General features: G+C 40.7%; 1 long non-coding RNA gene across 1 annotated transcript; it reads left to right on the top strand.

Moving 5' to 3' along the window:
• Positions 1-1569: 1569 nt before the first annotated feature.
• Positions 1570-14234, top strand: LOC125968778 (uncharacterized). The gene is made up of 2 exons (XR_007481369.1): positions 1570-1619; positions 10766-14234. It is a non-coding gene; the product is annotated as an uncharacterized lncRNA (long non-coding RNA).
• Positions 14235-14534: the final 300 nt, after the last annotated feature.

Below are 14534 nucleotides of genomic sequence, written 5' to 3'. Positions count from 1 at the left end.
GGATGGATGGATGGATGGATGGATGGATGGATGGATGGATGGATGGATGGATGGATGGATGGAAGGACGGACGGACGGACGGATGGATGGATGGACGGACGGACAGAAGGACGCACAGACGCACGGACGCACGGACGCACGGACGGACAGTTCGATACCTCATTTACAAGGGAATTTAGGTATAAAATAAGATGCTTAAGGTTGTAGGTCAAGGTGCAAGGTGAAATTTTACTAGACTACATCTTAAGTCCTTGTTACATTAAATAAACATGTTAAAGGTTACAAAATCATTTCAGATCAACATTTTTAACACTCAGAAAAATATATTACCACTTACATTTAACATAAAGAGTTCATTCATGTGTGAAGCCTGTCACACAAAGTTTTAATAGAGAATGTAAGGTCCACGGTATAACATACCAGTGTGATACAAACAACAACTATCTCCATTATAACTAACTCTGAACTTTTGTTGGCACTGTTTTTTAGGTGTAGTAGCTTGTCAAAACAAATCACTGTAGCTACCATGTATAGCAGCAGTCCAATTATCGTGAAGACAACCATTAATCTGTCAAAAGGAACATGACATTTTCCTGCAAATTCACCCAATATTATTACCAGGGTGACAAGAGACATGAGGATACAGACACCATATGATGTTCCAGACATCCACCGCTGCCAACGATTTGGGCCGTAATCTGCTTCCACAAACAAAGGAATCATTTGAAAACCACCCCACAGTTCCACAATCTTGAAAAGACCAGGTAGACTGCCCAAGAAACCTCTTTGTTCCTGGACCTGGGAGCATAGAAAGTAGGATTCCAAGATATAGGCGAGAAAAGTGAGGCCTGATGTTATGACGGCTGCCACAGGACGTGGCCAGGCTGTTTGGTGCTCCATAATGAGCCATGGAAAAACTATAAAGGCATTGAGACACATCAGCGATCCCAAAACTGCCACAGTCACAGTCAGGTTTTTCCAGGACAATGGAAGGAGGCTGTGAAACTGGATGGTGCTGAGAATGTGGATCAGCAGGGTAAGTGTGAAGAAGAAGCACCAGGTAAGTATGCAGAAGGTCTTGATGGTGGGGAGGTGTTGAAGATGCAGCTGATTCTTGGTTAGCTCTGATGACTCCAGTGCACTCACCAGACTGAAGGTAGTACAACTGGATAACACCTCCCATGACCTCACCAAAAAAAGAGGACTTGCAAAGTCTCGGGCCTCGAGTACAATCACAGGCATTGCAACAAAGTTAAATGTAGTGTTGCTAGGCAACAGCTCGGAGTCACTATTTCCTTAGTAGTTTGAAATGTTTCTCAGTCTCAGAAAAACTTGTTGTTAACCAAGCAATATGACCTTCAAAAATGTTAATCCAATTCAGAGTTCCAGAGAAAAACAAGTCTGTCGAAATAACAAATTCAAATGTACAAAAAGTTCATTAAAAATATAATAGTCTCTTACTTTACACCAGCCCTTTCACCAACAACGTACATCATGGAATGTGCACTCTATATGTTGTGCATCACAGTCTGTCAAAAGAAGCCGCGCCTACTTCCTTTTTTGAGGTTTCAGCAGTGCACATTCTCACGAAAGGAAGGTGCAGAGGGCCACAATAAAAGGTAATGCAAACAGTTATATTCCTACAGCTTTTGCTTCTCACGAAATGCTGCTTTTTTTTTCCTCAGTGAAACTAGTAGTAATAAAATATTATCACAGCTTCTTTGTTAACATAATAAAGAGCAATTTATAGTATAAAAATAATCAGCCGTAAAATATCATACTGTGAATCCACAACCAGTCTAAAATGATCTTTACATACTTTATCGTGTTTCAGTAGGAGCAGTATGTGTTTTGTGGACATTAAGAAAATGTTCTGTATCCACAATACAGTTCATCTGTTAAATGTTACGTGCCTAACTTGTACTGTACCTCATTTAAATATTTTTACATTAACTGGAGGAGGAGGGATTGTGCAAAGCAAAAGTGATGGAAAATAACACATTCTTCAATCCATCTATTAATGAAGCTCTCGTAAGTTTCCAACTCAACATTACATTAAAATAAATGTGACCAAGGAAAGCCTGGCAACTACGTATTACTGACTTACCACTTACTGTCTCTCTTTAAAGAAACAGTGTGTCAAATGTTTTGATTTTTCAACGTTCATTAGTTTTAAAAAGTAAAACCCACCAATAAATTTAGTATTTTTAAAAAAAATATGCTCAATCAATCAATCAATCAATCAATCAATCAATCAATCAATCAATCAATCAATCAATCAATCAATCAATCAATCAATCAATCTACTTTTTAAATATAATCCTAGATCTAGTGATTGCGAATTACGTCACATGGGTCATCCCTCACTGTACAGGACCCTAACATGTTTCGTTGCCATCTTTCTCCTGGAGGAGACAATCACAGAAATCTGAAATTTTCTGGATAAATGACTACATCATGTGTAACAATTGCAATGCACTGATTTTATTCATTCATTAGATGAATGCTATAAGTCGCTTGTGATGACATTATGTATGCACCTCTGCTGAAAAATCTGGTGATAGCCTTGTGAAGTGTGGTCTCTTGGTTCAAAATAAAATGCATGTGTGTCAGCTTAGGTCATTGCATTCTCATGTTTCAACGCTAGATGGCCAAAAAGACTGCACATTGCCACTTCCAAGTTTGTGCACCAGTGTTAAGTGGAATCAAAAAAGATACTCTCTGTTGTCATTTTTATTACTCTATAGTGCACAGTCCTTAAGGAATAGGAACCTGTTCTGTGGTACTTTTACTTTCTACGTGTGTGTTCGTATGCCTGGTTGTTTTAACAAGCGGTGATGTGTGATAAAAGAGTATCAGCAAAAATAAAGGGAAATGTGTATAGTGAATATATTGGTAGAAGGATGCTGAGGATGGAACCACCAGGCAGGAGGTCAAGTGGAACGCCAAAGAGGAGATTTATGGATGGAGTGAAAGAGGACATGAAGCTAGTTGGGGTGAGAGAAGAGGATGCACAGGATAGGGTGCGATGGAAACAGATGTTTCGTTGTGACGACCCCTGAAGGGAAAAGCTGAAAGGAAAAGAAGTGCAAACCAAACAGCATTAGGACCCTCTAAAATGGCATAGACAAAGAAACATGCTTACGAGTTACAATTAAAACTTTCTGGAAAGCCAGGAACATTGCAGAAGACTGACGAGATAATGACGAGAGGGAACTTGGCATGTTTAATGGCGAACTTACCCAACTGTTTAATTTGGCTACAGAAGATGAGGATGTTGATGGATTTGCGTATTAATATTGATTAACAATGTGAGTACAATACAGTACATGATTAAATAGTAGAATATAGTACAATGGAACTGACTGCCTTGCTCCTGTGACGTTTTTGTTTTGTTTTGTTTTGTTTTGTTTTGTTTTGTTTTGTTTTGTTTTGTTTTGTTTTGTTTTGTTTTGTTTTGTTTTGTTTTGTTTTGATTTTGTTTTGTTTTGTTTTGTTTTGTTTTGTTTTGTTTTGTTTTGTTTTGTTTTGTTTTGTTTTGTTTTGTTTTGTTTTGTTTTGGTTTGGTTTGGTTTGGTTTGGTTTTTTACCGTAAGTCATGGCATGCATGCGCTCTATAATGCGATATATCCTATGTGTGGATTAAGTACAGAAAACCCCTGGAATTTAGTCTGCGCCTTAGAACCCGAAGCGCCTTATGGTGTGGAAAATATATGCTCAACATCAGCCTTTCTGCCAACACTGTGGCAGGGCACATTTCTGACCTGTGAAGTGACGTTTAATTTCAAATATTTCAGTGCATACTCAGTCGCTCTTGATGAGACCACAGACGTCACCGACACCCCCAGCTCGCAATCTACGTCCGTGGTGTTGCTGACAATTTTGAAGTCAGAGGAGTTGCTCAGGAGATATTTCACCAACTGTGTGATGCCGTTGAAACTGCTAGTTTGCCATGGAAGAGGTTTGTTGGAATAACAACCAATGGAGCGCCATCAATAGCAGGAAAGATGGACTAGTGGCACTTGTTAAAAAAAAAAAAACCTGAAAGAGGAGCGTGTGGAGGAGGCCATTGCTCTGGACTGCATTATCCGTCAGCAGACCCTTTGCATCAAATGCCTGAAGTTTGACAATGTGATGTCTGTCGATGTGAAATGCATCAACCAAATCAGATCCCGCAAAAAGGTTCCGTGCTTTCTTCAGAGGAAATGGAGTCAGAATAGGGGGATGTGCTCTACTTCACCGAAGTACATTGGCTCAGCAGAGGAAACATAAAGAAGAGATTTTTTGAGTTGAGAGCGGAAGTGAAAGCCTTCATAGAGAAAGATACGGTTGCCGTTCCTCTGCTAAGTGATCCCAAATGGCTCATGGACTTAGCTTTTCTTGTTCATATTACACATGGGTTTAATGTACTGAACAATTAGTTGCAAGGCCAGGGACAACTTGTCAGTGCTGTCTATGACAACGTGAGAGCATTCTCTGCCAAACCTTTGCCATTTCCCAGCATGCAAGGCACTCGTGGATGCAGGCGCACCTGAGAAGTATGAGGATGTCATTTTGAAGCTACAGAAGGAATTTGATCACAGATTTGCAGACTTCTAGACCCACAGAGCCACATTTCAAATAATTGTACTAAGTTCATTTTGTTTTTCCTTATTTAATCACTTCACTGGTTTCTTTTATATCAAACAAATTGTTTTAGGTTATTCACCTGACAGGTTTCGGTGGTTTCTTCCGCCTTCATCAGAGTGTCACAGATGTGATGGTGACGCGTCTTTATCAGCTGATGGATGAAGGCGCGGCTCACCTGTCAGATTTGACAGGTGAGCCACGCCCTCTGCTGTCCATTCACCTCTCCAGAATGCTGTTCCAGGTTTGAGAGAGCATATAGGCTCCCTCATCCCTCATAATACTGGTCCACCCAAAAGACAAAGTCAACCCGGATAACAAATGCAATTCCATATACGAAATTCCATGCAAATCATGCAATAAATCATACATTGGAGAGACAGGGAGAAACTTCATCACAAGAAAAATAGAACACAAGAAGGAGTGTGAGAAGGAGACGGCAACAAGACAAACAAGAGCAATAAAACTACAAGCAGAACAGGAGCACTACAAGTCAGCCATAACCGATCACTGTAAAAGAGAAAACCACATCATGGACTAGTAGAAGGCCAGAGTCATCCGCACTGAAGAAAATAAACATCAGTGTTGGATCAGGGAGGCTATCGAGATCCGCAAGCGGGGCCCGAGAACCATCAACAGGGATGAGGGAGCCTATATGCTCTCTCAAACCTGGAACAGCATTCTGGAGAGGTGAATGGACAGCAGAGGGCGTGGCTCACCTGTCAAATCTGACAGGTGAGCCGCGCCTTCATCCATCAGCTGATAAAGACGCGTCACCATCACATCTGTGACACTCTGATGAAGGCGGAAGAAACCGCCGAAACATGTCAGGTGAATAACCTAAAACAATTTGTTTGATATAAAAGAAACCAGTGAAGTCACATTTCAAATGTTTGTGGACCCTTTCTCCTTTAATGTGCAAGATGCTCCTCCTGTACTTCAAATGGAGCTCATTGAACTGCAGTGCAACTCTGAACTGCATTTCACTGCGCAGGCCTGGACTTTTTATGCGGCCCTCAAAGTCCGGTTGGACGGGCTATATTTTTGTGTCGGAGCCCACAATGACAGTGCCAGTGAAGTTGTTCTGCAGGGTGTTCCACTTTGAGACTTTCATTCAAATCCAGTTGGTAGGCAGCCCAGGGAGCTCGCTCTTGGGCCATAGCGTCAGTTCAATGCAGCAGCCCTCATGGACACGCTTTGGGTGGTTACTTCAAAGTGACTGTGAAAGCATTGAGAAGCTGTGGCAGAAGACGCACAATCGAGTTTCAGTATGTTTGTCAGGGGATTCACACCCATCTAGACTTGAACAACTTAAACATGTTTCCCCTTTAAATTAACCCAACACGTTTGTGTCGCACAGGACACTAGTTCCGTAGTTCCACTCTTTGCCACTAGATGGGTTTGTAAATCCATTGGCTTTGTACATATCAACAAAGAATTAATGAGCTGAGAGATCAGATTTGAATGCTACAGAAGTTTTCCTCATTCCACTTCTAAGTTTTATTGGTGTGGATTTTCTTAGTTTTTCTTTTAAAAACAAAAAGATCCTAGAAGTTTTGTCATTCACTGTATATGAGGAATGTATTTGCCACTTCTCCTACTTTACTAGACTGATCTTGTGTGCAAACATCTAGCCCCACCCAGTGTTCACAAACACTAAAACAGCATTTTACCAACTGAAAACCAAATGGGGCTGAATATTTGCAGACCAGGAGAAACTCGGAGACTCGGAGAGTGATAATGGAACACGATGTCTTCAGAGCTGAAGTCGTCTTGTAAATGTTTTTAAATCCAGATCTACCCCATCCCCCTTTCTGTCTGCTGTCAAGCAATTAAAGTATTTAATCACGATTAATTACATGTTTTTATAATTAACCTATAGTTAATCATGCATTTTATTTATTGTAAAAAAAATCCCTTGAAGGTTTTTTTTGATCCATCTATTAACATATTTTAATAACCTTAACATGAAGCTTCTTTTGCACACACATTTTTTATTGAATTGGATTCAATTTATAAAAAGTCACACAAACAGTCGATTCTAATAACCCGGACTGTCTCAGTAATTATAGGCCAGTTTCAAACCTCCCATTCATAGCAAAACTTCTCGAAAAAGTAGTAGCACAGCAGCTTATTGATTACATGGTCGATAATAATCGATATGACTCTTTTCAGTCTGGTTTTAGAGCCAATCATTCTACAGAGACAGCACTTGCTAAAGTGACTAATGATCTCCTCATAGCTATGGATTCAAATACGTCGTCTGTATTGTTACTACTTGATCTTAGTGCTGCCTTTGACACTGTAGACTTCGATATTTTATTAGGGCGTCTTAAAAGTTGTGTTGGTATCTCAGGGTCAGCACTAAGCTGGTTCAATTCCTATCTATCAGGCAGGACGCACCGAGTGGTCCATGGTAATACGTCCTCTGAGCTTTATAATGTTACTTGTGGTGTCCCACAGGGATCGGTACTCGGACCGATTTTATTTAATATTTATATGATTCCGCTTGGGGGCATAATACGTAAATATAATATTAGTTTTCAATGCTACGCGGATGACACCCAATTATATATGCCGTTATCGATGACAGATCCACAGGACTGCTGTAATCTCGAGGCGTGCCTTGCGGAGATTAAACAATGGATGTCTCTCAACTTCCTTCGTCTTAACCCGGATAAAACTGAGATGTTGATAATTGGTCCTACTCGTTATCAACATTTATTTAAGGAAACCACTATAACTATAGATAACCGTACTATCACTCAGAGTGATACGGTAACTAATCTCGGGGTAATATTTGACCAAACGCTCTCCTTTCAAAAACACATTAAGAATATAACCAGGATTGCGTTTTTTCACCTTCGTAATATTGCTAAGATTCGTCCTATCCTCTCGACCGGGGATGTGGAAACTATTATACATGCGTTCGTCACGTCGCGCCTGGACTACTGTAATGTATTATTCTCTGGTCTTCCTAAATCCAGTATTAAAAGTCTACAGTTAGTGCAAAATGCCGCTGCGAGGCTGCTCTCACGGTCAAGAAAATTTGATCACATTACCCCAATATTAGCCGAATTACATTGGCTCCCGGTCCATTTAAGATGTGACTTCAAGGTTCTTCTACTAACCTATAAAGCACTGCATGGCTTAGCGCCTTCATATCTCGTCGACCTAGTCGTTCCTTATGTTCCGTCTCGTAACCTTCGTTCGCAAAACGCTAGTCTTTTAGTTATACCGAGGGCCAAGAAAATGTCTGCAGGGTCTAGAGCATTCTCTATTCGGGCTCCAGAGCTTTGGAATGCCCTACCAATGGATATTAGAACTACTACCTCAGTAGAAACATTTAAGACACGTTTAAAGACACATTTCTATGAGATGGCCTTTAACTAACTTGTGATGGCCGATTTGGCCGGAGTTTGTTCTGTTCTCTCTGCCCACCTCCTCCCCGGCTGGGGAGGGGGTTAGGTGGCTCAAAAGCGGATAGCGGCTGGCTGGATTCTCGGGGACCAGTTCGGGATGGGGGAGCTGCGGCTCGGCCCTCTTGAGGACACTGCCAGGACAATCGAGGACACCTCCGACATCCATTTTTTTCATTGATTTTCATATTATGTATTACTTGTGTACTCTCTGCATCCATTATAACCTGGTGATCCTGAAAGGGGGATCCTTCCATCTGTGGTCCCTTCTCAAGGTTTCTCATTTTCCCCTGGTAGGGGTTTTTTGAGTTTTTCCTTGCCCTTTTGGGAGCTTATGATCAGGGGATGCTTTGAGAATAATTGTCAATTTTGGCTATGTGAAGCCCTTTGAGACTGTTTGTGATTTAGGGCTATACAAATAAACTTGACTTGACTTGACTTGACTAAGAATTCAAAATTTGGAAAAGATAAAAACCTACAACATGCATATGAAATGTAAACAAGGACTTACAACAAACCATTGTAAAGGTTTGTTTTGAACTTAGCAGCAATATAACCCTGTTTCTGATTTTTCAAGGAAGAATGAACAGACCACTCGCCATGCTTTTATTTCCCAAAACGCACAGAATCTCTGCACAACACACCCAGACGAGTGTCACCAGTGTGGCGTGGTTGATGCTTTTTCCGGCCTCACAGACAATTGCCAATGGTCAAGTTTTTCTGTTAAATATTTTAAATGTTTTTGTAGGTTCTTTTAGTGATTTTGGTAAGCCACTATTTTCTTGGCTTTGCTTCTGAATGTTGTTAAGTGCTCTGTTTGTAAATGGTTTTAGGTGGTGTGTCTTTGACTGTGTACAAAAACATAAAAATAAAGCTCCTACATTCCTACATCAGAAAATCATCCATCCATCCATTTCCTGAACCGCTTAGTCCCCACGGGGGTCGCGGGCGTGCTGGAGCCTATCCCAGCTGTCATCGGGCAGTAGGCGGGGGACACCCTGAACCAGTTGCCAGCCAATGGCAGGGCACACAGAGACAAACAACCATTCGCACTCGCACTCACACCTAGGGACAATTTAGAGTGATCAATCGGCCTACCAAGGATGTTTTTTGGGATGTGGGAGGAAACCGGAGTGCCCGGAGAAAACCCACGCGGGCTCGGGGAGAACATGCAAACTCCGCACAGGGAGGGCCGGAGGTGGAATCGAACCCGCACCCTCCTGTGAGGCGGACGTGCTACCCAGTGCGGCCACCGAGCCGCCTTCAGAAAATCATAATAAATGTTATTAATATTAATATTATTATTTATTGCATTTTCATAATTTAATTGTCAATACTTATTTTTCAACAGACACATTTGAATATATTTTCTACTTCTCTTTTCATTTATAATTTATATAGATATCACAACCATTATAGTTTTGTACAACAAGATAATTTTACTGATTCTATTTCGTTACAGCTTATTCACATTGTGGAAAAACGTGACAGTCCTAAATACTACACGAATCTAGTCTTCAGATCCTGTTAATGTTAAAACTGTGACGACAAGGTTGTTGCTAGTGCTGTCATCTGCTGGCCAATAGGTTGAACTGCATTTCCCGACTCAAATCATTATGCATCACAGGATACTAAGGAGCAGGGACATTTCTCGACCCCCTGGGAGCCCGAGATAAAAAAAGACTATGGAGAACCCCTCTACACGCAAAATACTTGGACAAAGCACGATTACTGATACTGTTTCATTTCATCTTTGACATGTAAAATAAAAAAGTAAATTGTAAAAATGAATGAAAAAAATAAATGTAAATTGGTAAATAAATGTAATTTTCATTTTATGATGGCTGGCTGGCTGGCTGGCTGGCTGGCTGGCTGGCTGGCTGGCTGGCTGGCTGGCTGGCTGGCTGGCTGGCTGGCTGGCTGGATGGATGGATGGATGGATGGATGGATGGATGGATGGATGGATGGATGGATGGATGGATGGATGGATGGATGGAGATGGATGATGGATGATGGATAATGGATGGACGGATGGATAAATAAATAAATAAATAAACAAGTAAATAAACAAATAAATAAACAAATAAATAAATAAATAAATAAATAAATAAATAAATAAATAAATAAATAAATAAATAAATAAATAAGCTGGCTCGGTGGCGCACTGGTTAGCACGACCACCTCACAGTTCGGAGGGTGCGGGTTCGATTCCACCTCCGGCCCTCCCTGTGTGGAGTTTGCATGTTCTCCCGGGCCCGCGTGGGTTTTCTCCGAGCACTCCGGTTTCCTCCCACATCCCAAAAACATGCTTGGTAGGCCGATTGATCCCTCCATATTGTCCCTAGGTGTGAGTGTGAGTGCGAATGGTTGTTTGTCTCTGTGTGTCCTGCAATTGGCTGGCAACCAGTTCAGGGTGTCCCCTGCCTACTGTCTGATGACTGCTGGGATAGGCTCCAGCTCGCCCACGACCCACGCGGGGACAAGCGGTACAGATAATGGATGGATGGATGCAATTCTTTTTTTTAAGTAAATAAATAAATACATACATACATAAATACATACATACATACATTTCTGATTCCATGTATTAAATTCGAAATGTTGATCGCGGCCACAAATAATCCTGAATCTTACTTTTCAACGCAGCATTTTCAAGGCTGTATGCACAGAGCTGTTTTTAATGATGCATTCTCTTCTTTCTTTCTTTGTCACTCGTCTAGCCGTCCCACCTGCAGCTGCCCCCTCAGTCACTCTAATCCACTGGTGGAATTTCACTCGACAAGTGATCAAAGACGAGTCACACACTGCCAGGTGCGGCTGTAGCTTCAACCATTGACAACCACCTTGCTATCTCGCCCCTTCTTTTTCCACATCCCCGGAAAATAACCTGTGGCAAACATAAACAAAGCTAGGCAAACCGCTGTTTGTGTTTTAGTCAGTTTGTCCTGTTTCCACCTCCTCCATTATTTTTAAGCCTTTACTCTTTTTTTCCAGCAGAGGAAAGAAATAATTCTTTCACTCATTCTTTTTTACTGTGATCTTTGTTACCTTGTCTGTGGTCCCCCGTCAGCACTCTGTGTGGTGGCCAGTTTGAGGAGTTCTCTGACAGTAAATTACGACACTGTTGAGACTGACGACCAGCAGGAGTTGTAGAACAGAGAGAGCATGCACGGCAGGGTTTTGCCTTTATTAAGACTCTCCTGCCAATGACTGGCACAACAACTCAGCATCCTTGTTTGCGCAAATGAATACAGCACAAAGTCTGTCTCTTCTCTAAACCTATAGGTGGTCTGCAAGTGAAAACATATCAGCTCTAATAAGTATCTCATGTCTTTAAGTGGCAGGTACTTGTTTACAGAGTGTCAATGTATTCTGGAGGTATACAATATTGTTGTACATGGTGATATCGACTACAAATTTAACCTCCTGAGACCCAGAAAAAAATGTTTTTCAATTTATATTTTTTTTCACAACATAATTCTTAGGGGTGAAAAAAAAATTACTGCAGTAAAAAAAAAAAAAAAAAAAGTCAAATAATGTTTTTATTTATTTTTTACAATATGTATGTCCTTTTGAGAGGACATCGGTCAGTTATGGCAACTGTGAAAAGCCGAGGATGTCTTCTGAAAGGCCCAAGAGGAACTAACACAATGACACGTATGGCCTCAGAGATACTAACCAAAAACATACGCTCTCTTCGGAGGACAAAAATTAATTTCTGGGTCTCAGGAGGATAGTATATGATTGCTCTATCATTTATTTGCCTGTCTTAGTTTGACAGATCAAACAAATGATCATGTGAAAATCAAACCAGCTATAATGTCTTTGTCTCGCTAACAATACATTACTGACAATGTGCCAAATTTATCATTGTTTATACACCTGAATTAACAAAATTGATAAAATAGCTGCATAAATACCCTATCCTGGGTTGAAGGACATATTTGGTGCACTCTGAATAACAGCACAATGGAACAATGCTCTTGAGTTTACCAACTGTCGCAGTGAAGCAGTGCACACTCTGAATGTAGCTTTAAAGGTCAGAGAGCAAATATTCAAGTTTTTCTTGAGACCTCTAGAACCCTTTTGCAATGCATAACTGTCACTAAAAGTGGTTAGATTGTAGGTATACAGCAGTTTAATCACCAAATTCAATCTAGTACCTTCTGCTCTTGGAGAAAAACTAAACATTTAATGAATTGAAAGATTCAAGGTTGTCGCCGCATTTTAACATTTGATGCACGGCTGAAGCGCTATTGTGAATCCTACACGCGCAGCACGACTGATTGTTCATGTCTCCAAAGCTGTTGTGCTTCCGAGTTGACGTTCCTAGAGCATGTATATATAGAAGCCGGGGTGCACAAACATACCCACTCTGTATTTTCAATCCGCTTCTCCAAGATCCTCAATGACGCTGTCACAGTTACCGCTTTCAATTTCACTTTCTCTTCTACGATAGTATTTAACAACGGCCTCTTTTGTCAGTGTATTAAAATCCTCCTCCTCCTCAAATTTCAAATCATTGCTCGCCAATGAACGGCCCCGCATTTGGCCCCGAGCCTGACTTTGGACATACTTGATTTAGAGTTCAATTAAATTAACATGCACGTTTTTGGATTGTGGGAGGAAGATAGTGTTGCTGAAGAAAAATTCACACAAGCACAGGGAGAACATCCAATCTACTATAACCCAACCCAGTGTCGAGTAGTAAAGCCCCTAAGTACCGTAATTTCCTGACTATAAGCCGCGACATTTTTCCAAAATTTTGGACCCTGCGGCTTATAGTCAGGTGCGGCTTATATAAGATTTTTTTCTTGATTTTTGTGATGACTTGATCACTTTTACTCTTAACACTATTATATACAGTAAAAGCTACAAAACAAACTGACAAATAACTCGTTTTCAAATCAGACGAGTAAAAACTATTCAAATATTTTAACAAAAAGATATTAAAAGTGAAGACAATTTGCAATTCTAGTAATGACACACGAATTTGATGCACAATTTGTCTTCGCGGGCCACATAGAATGATGTGGCGGGCCGGATCTGGCCCCCGGGCCTTGAGTTTGACACCTGTGCTCTAAACCCTTTCTCTTACTCTGCCATGTCACTCAGAGATTACACAAAGCAGTAGCGCTGTTTGGACCATCTGCATTGTATTAAAACCCAATCAATCAGCATTTAAATTAAATTCTTCTGACATTTTGCTCACCAAAAACAAGTTGTAATGAATGTGAACTTTTAATGCATTTTATTCAGAAGGTTACTGAAGGAATGAGGTCGAAATACAAAAAGTCCTGTCTCGCTACAAAAACAGATATGCTCAAACCTCATTGAATAAAGTACATAAGCAGACAAGTATATTCACATATTAAATAAATAAAAGAAACATTTGAAGCATATAATTATACCTACACACCAAATCAATAAAGAAGACATAACTAGACATTTTTGATAAGTAGTGATGAGAAAGGTTTTTATAACTTTATGATCTGATATATATATTTCTGAGGACTTTGAAATAACAAATGACTTTTGATATATTGCCTAAATACCTTAATGACCCTTAAGGAACTGTGGAATGCATGCCTGATGTTTTTTCTTTGAATCATGGACACGGCCAGAGTCGTCTTGACCGTTCAGTACTTGATTGTATCTTATGTTTTGACTAATGTTAGACGCCAGTTTTTGATTACTACTGAACGCTCTGCACAGAGGGAAATAGTTTGCCTAACAAAGAAAAGATACGGTTGAATGCGGTACGGCAGTGTATGTCCAAGATTGGAGAAGAATGTTCACAGGAAGGTCACGTGGAGATAAAACCAGTGGGTGCCAGAAGGAGCCACCCGAGAACTCGGCCAAAGATGATCGCCAAGGCCGAGAGACGGGATGGAAGACAACAGCACCCTCCACACACACACACACACCAACAGCCCCCCACCAACACACCGAATCGCCCATAACCAGCACCACTCCCATGGAAGCAGACTCTCCTTCGAACTTGCCCCACCCCGAAGACTCATCGCCCATCAATCCCAGCCCACAATGTGCTACTGAATATAAAACTGATCTAACAACCTTGGACTTTGCCTTTTCTGAATGGAGACTTTCCGCTCTTGAAGGGCCCAGCGCTGTATTGTACTTTCCTGAAAACAGAGCTTTTTGAACAAGAATTGTGATTGAACTCAACCAATCTGTCTAAGTCTAATTTCTGCTTCAGTGTCTTTGCATTTTCCTAAATCTGAAGAAATCAAACGAGCACGCAGTGAGTAAATTGGATAACAGGTGATTGGCAAAGGCTTTTGCCGTGAGGTGCAGATAACGCGCTCCCTAAATTGTGGACAGAATCCAACATTACTTTGAACCTTAAAAAAAGGTGATTATTGACATTTTGTTGAACCAGTGCTAAATTCATTTGTAGCAACTTTTCATCATGTATGGTGTATAGTAATCCAAAATTATATTTTAATACTGTATTAGTCATACATT

The sequence above is a fragment of the Syngnathus scovelli genome, chromosome 5 (assembly GCF_024217435.2).
Source record: "Syngnathus scovelli strain Florida chromosome 5, RoL_Ssco_1.2, whole genome shotgun sequence".
NCBI classification, from domain to species: Eukaryota; Metazoa; Chordata; class Actinopteri; order Syngnathiformes; family Syngnathidae; genus Syngnathus; species Syngnathus scovelli.
This window is presented reverse-complemented; position numbering and strand designations above follow the sequence as displayed.